Genomic DNA, 6,234 nt, shown 5'->3' with positions numbered 1-6,234 from the left:
GAGATCCATCAAATTAAATGGGGAAAGATACAAGTTAATGAATGGTGATGACACAACTGGATAAAAATAAAATTCAACCTCTATTTTAATATATACAAAATAAATTTCAAATGGACTAAAAATTTAAGGTAAAAGAAACTCAGTGGAAATCTTGCAAGAATATCTGGTATTACTCAACGAAATTTGGATATCCTGGAGCCACAAGATAAATGATAAACATCAAAAATTAAGATTACTGTGAGGCAAAAATTATCATATATGAAGTCAGCAGACAAATATTTGGAAAAAATGTGTCCCTGATGACAAAATTGTTGTAAACACCACATACAAATAACTCTTACAAACAGACAAAAAGATAACCAAACAGGAAAATGGGCAAAATAAATGAATAGGGAAGTTCTAAATAAATCCTTATGACTTTTAAACATATAGAATGGTGTTAAAAATGACTGGTGTTTTGGGAAATGCTAAGTAACAATGATTTATCAGTTAAGGTATAGCTGACTTCAATAAAGAATAATAATATATTTCTGCCATGACTTCAGAAAAAAGGGTATTCTTGTACATCGCTTAGGCAAATTAACTAAAGTTGAATTATTCCATCCTTTTAGGAAAGCAAGCCAGTAATATCTATTAAATTTTATAGTACATACATACATCGACCTAGCAATTCTACTTCTGTAAATCTGTCTCAAATAGATAAATCTACAGTATGTAAAGACACATTTATAAGGATACTTATTACAGCATTGTTTACAGTAGAAACAAAGAAATAAAATGAATGCCTATCATTAGAAGAGTAAAGGAATGAATTCACTGTGAATATTATTTAGCCAATCAAGTAAATGGATAGAAGATGTGTTTCTTGGATTTGGAGGAATTTCCACAAGATATCACTGAGATAAACCAAATAAAATAAAACTGTATAAAATATGATTCTATTTTCATAAAACGATGAAAAACTTTATATGTATGCATATGTGTTTAAGTACTATATTTTATTGAACCTAAAGTACCATCGATTGTAAAACACACCATCATTTCCTATAATACAAAGAAAAAATGCTGAGCTTAAACTATGACAGATGGCTTTTTTATCACTTAGAAATTTAACTTTCATTTAAAGAGCTCTTTTAGATTGAACTGAACATCGATGCTTGTCTTACATAACTTTTGTCCATATATAAAAAGGAACATGGAAGCAAAATAAAGTAGCCAAGGTTTTATTAAAACTACATATCCACAGTAGGACTTTTCTGAGTCCCTTTTCAAATTGAGGTCATTGATATTTTGGGTTCCCACAGAATGTCTTCCTCTGCAATCAAGATCATTAGCATTTTTAAAATGAGAACTCCAGCATTTTCTACAGGCTTTTTTCCCCCAGCCCTGAATTCCCATATTTTAGACACTGATGTGCCAGTAGTAGGTAATAGCAACTATGGCACCACTTGGGCATTCCACAGCAATTATAAGATGTATCTTAACTTCAGAGACATTAAAATGTGACAAAGATGCATCTTAGCATTGATGAAATATGTATATGCCCGAGTAAGCAATTATATGATGACGGAGAAAACTATGGTGGAAACCATATTATGCTATTACCATGAGGCATCTGTGGTGGAGCTGGTGCATGATTTGGACAGAAGGGTTAAGAGTGAAAGGAAGTCATGTCAGAAAGGGAAAAAATACTGCACTAAAAACAGTCACCAGACACAGTACTGAAGGAAAAGAGCAAAGTCAGAGGACTAACATTACCCGAATTCACGACTTACTGTGAGGCTACAGTAATCAAGACAGTGTGGTATTGGCAAAAGAATAAACAAATAGATCCATAGAGCAGAAGAGAGGGCCCACAAATAGACTCCCATAAATATAGCCAACTGATCTTTGACAAAGGAGCAAAGGCAATACAACGGAGCAAAGACAGTCTTTTCAATAAATGGTGCTGGAACAACTGGACATCACATGGTAAAAAATGAACCTAGACACAGATCTTATACAATTCTTAAGAATTAACTCAAAATTGATCATAGACCTAAATGCAAAACACAAAAATATAAAATTCTTACGAGGTAACATAGGAGAAAACCTGGATGGCCTTGGGTATGGTGATACATTTTTAGATATAATACCAAAGGCACAATCCATAAAACAAATAATTGATAAGCAGGATTTTATTAAAATTAAAAACGTTTGCTCTGCAAAAGACAACATCAAGAGAATGATAAGAGAAGACATAGACTGGGAGAAAATATTTGCAAAAGGAACATCTGACAAAGCACTGTTATCCAATATATCCAAAGAACACCCCAAACTCAACAATAACAAAACAAACAACTGATATAAAAATGGGCCAAAGACCTTTTAACAGACACCTCACCAAGGAAGATATACAGGTGGCAACTTAGCGCATGAAAAGGTGCTCCACATCATTTGTCATCAGGGAAATGCAAATTAAAACAGCAATGAGATACCACTACATAGCTGTTAGAATGGTCACAATCCAGAACACTGACAATACAACATGCTGGCAAAGATGTGGAGCAACAGGAACTCTCGTTTATTGCTGGTGGGAGTCCAAAATGGTACAGCCACTTTGGAAGATAATTTGGCAGTTTCTTATAAAACTAAACACAGTCTTACTATATGATCTAGCAATCACACTCCTGGTATTTACCCAAAGGAGTTGAAAACTTATGTCCAAACAAAAACCTACTCATGGATGTCCATAGCAGCTTTATTTATGATTGCCAAAACCTGAAAGCAATCATGATTTCCTTTGGTAGGTGAATGGATAGATAAACTGTGGTACATCCAGACAACGGAATATTATTCAGCCATAAAAAGAAATGAACTGTCAAGCCATGAAAAGACATGGAGGACACTTACATGCATACGAAGTGAAAGAAGACAATCTGAAAATACTATATCCTGTATAATTTCAACTGTATGACATTCTGGTAAAGGCAAAATTATGGAGACAACGAAAAGATCAGTGGTTGCCCAGAGTTGGGAGTTGGGGAGGGATGAATAGACAGGGCACGGAGGATTTTTAGGGCAGTGAAAATACCCTCCGTAATACTATAATGATGGATAGATGTCATTATACGTTTGTCCAAACCCATAGAATGCACAACATCAAGAGTGAAGCCTCATGGAAACTATGGACTGTGGGTGATAAGGATTCGTCAATGTAGGTTCATCAATTGTAATAAATGTACCACTCTGGTGGGGGATGCGATAATGTGGGAGGCTATGCATGTGTTGGGGGAGGTGATATATGGAAGTCTCTGTACCTTCCTCTCAATTTTGCTGTGAACCTAAAACTGCTGTAAAAAAAAATAAAGTCTTAAAAATGTAAGTAAATGCATAATACATATGTAAATTAATTTAAAAAACACAGTCACAATATGTATGATAGTATTACATTTTTGCATTACTATAACATTATATTTGTGTGTTCATAGATAAAAATTTTTAAAACTTGTTTGAAATTCAAGGAAAGAGGGCTAGTGAAGAACTCCACAATGTGCCATCGGTGTGTTCTCCACAGTTGCAGGACGTCAGGAAACATTTGAAAGGATTAAATGAGAAAGCATATGAGGTAGTTGTTACAGTTATTAAAGTTATTATATCACTGTGTGTGACAAGTAAGAAAATGTTATTTGCTTTTTTTTCCTCTTTAGTTCCTAGACATTTCTCCATTCCCACCCTATTTCCCCAAAGAGTGCTGAGAACATTGCTGATATTCAAAAATATTTGCTGATAGAACGAACAGAAGTTGACTGGAATCAACATTTCCTATCGCAAATTTTATAAAATGCTAATCATTCAAGATATTCTGTGGAAAAAATGATGCCATGCTTTTCGCTTGAGGAAAACTCCAATACTCTATCTCTTCTGCAGATTCACAGGGCTTTGTAGAACTTGTAGTAAAAGATTTCATTGTGCTGGTAATTTTCCAAAACGCTTGCTGAGAGAAACTCAATTTAGTATATGCAAAACTTATTATCATTGTGCAGAATTTGTGTTCTATGAAGAAACTGGTTTAGATTACTAATAGGAACTGGAAAGGTGTGGACACATCACACATTTGTAGTGCAGAGAGCTATAATTTCCCTTGATATTTTAGGGCCATGAATTAAGAAAGAATTGGTGTACACTCTTAGAAAGCAGTTTTTTGTACTACGTCTTGTTGTGATTAGGGGACATAGTAATTGAAAGAAATGATGTCCATAATAAGGCATGTGCATGTTTATAACACGTTTATACAGTTCTAACATTACTTTGTTTCAGTGTTGCTGTTTTTAATAAGACTCAGAGATTTATCTAGTGGTCCTAGGAAGACTGAATTGTATTTGAAACCCTGAATGAATGACCCTCTCAAGAAACGGGATCTTTTGTGTTTTTGAAGTCTCTTTAAAAAGAAAAGCATGCCAATCGAGCTGTATTGGCAAAGAAGCAGAATATAATCAGCCTTTTGTGATAAAGGGTATAGAAAGAAAAATTTTCAGAGGGGGTCTGGTCCAGCAAAAGCTGGAATCTTTTCACAAATGGGTCTTTTTTGGTCCAAGGTTTTCTACTCCATGGGAAATAATCAAGCTCTTTTCCCCAAGAAAAGGAAAAGAAGCCACTTTTTTTGCTTTGGAACTGAGGGGAGAATGTGGAGGCTACATCTGGTGTAACTCCTGGGGAGCCTACGGAATGGCTGAGCTGAGGATTAAAACGAGATTCAGAGCACGGAACAGACATCTGCGAGCACAGCATCAATGATTGAGGTCATCTTTCCTCAGTGGTCCAAGAGTTCTAATCTTAAAAGACCCACTTTTAATAGCAACAGTGTGTCAGGGAGAGAAACAGAAGCAATGGCATGGGTGAGCCACTTATAGTCTAGGATGTTCCCTGATGAGTCTTGTAGTAGAATCAATTGTTGGCATAAGTCTTTGTTTGTTTTTTCAAAAATGGTGGTGGGGAGTCCACTCCCCTCTGAGAGAAAAATACTGGACTTGCTCCATTCTAGATGATGGTTGAGCTTTTAATAATTCAGTTTTTAGCAATAAAAGAGATGAGACCATACTTCTACTCCATCTGTAGTGGAGTAGTTCCTACCTACAGGAGTAGCTCTTATACTTACTATAGACAGAAATGATCTGGGCAAATGGTTGGTTTAAAATACAGATTGCCCAGATGGTTTTTCTTCCCCCAGAGGTGCTGATTCAATAGAGTGTGGAATCTATATCTTTAACAAACCTTCCAGCTGCTGGTGAGGTAGCTGACCCAAGGACTGAAATTTGGAAAGGACAGTTCTGGGTCGTTTGTCATTTGAAATGGGGATGTAAATGGAACACGTTCTTTCCTCATAATTACTTTTGTCAGCCTAATGGTGATACAGCTAAGCGTTGTTCTGAAAATTCAGATGGAGTCCTGTGGTTCACTCACTCTTAGATTTAATGAGTAATTACCATTACTGTATGTATGTTACAATATGTTCAAGGTTAAAATCATCATCGGTTTGCCAGAGAGTATACTACTATGTATGAAACCAGTCTATGTTGGAAAATCATTGAGGAGCAACTAGTGAATTAATTAGTTCTGTATCATCAGTATCCCTGGGGTGGGAGGCAGCCCAGTGTTGTGAAAGGGTCTGAATTTGGGAGTCAAAAAAACGAGTTCAGATTCTGATTCCTATGCATCCTACCTGTAGACAAGTCACTTCAGCTCTCTGAAACTTGGTTTCCACATTCATAAAACGGAGATGTTAGACCTACCTGAAGAGGGTGCAGTGAGGCCTGCTTGAAACTAACGATGCCGTAAATTCCAAGAGATTGAATGAGTCTTTCTTGTTTACCGATGAGCGCTGCACTCCCACCCCGCCCCGGCCCCAAATGCCACACCGGGCGTGTAATAGGGACTGAAAACACTAACTTTTATTAATGTGATCATTATAATTAGAAATAGAATGTTGTGCTCAGCTGTCAAAAGCGCACCAATTTCACTCAGTAATTAAACGCTTTCCTCTTCTCTGGTTTTAAAGTGCCATAGGACTTTGTTTTCAATCTGACATGTGCTCTGTTAACCACCCACCGTTCACCCATGGAGCTATAAACATAGCCAAGTAAATGTTACACCGAGAACCCCCGGAACACTGATGAGAATCGTGTCACTCATCCTCTCAGCTCAATTCACCACTAAAGAGTCAAAAGGGAATTGAAACAAAAATCACCAGAACAA

Source organism: Equus asinus, chromosome 17 (genome assembly GCF_041296235.1).
Source record: "Equus asinus isolate D_3611 breed Donkey chromosome 17, EquAss-T2T_v2, whole genome shotgun sequence".
NCBI classification, from domain to species: Eukaryota; Metazoa; Chordata; class Mammalia; order Perissodactyla; family Equidae; genus Equus; species Equus asinus.
Note: the sequence above shows the minus strand (reverse complement) of the source record.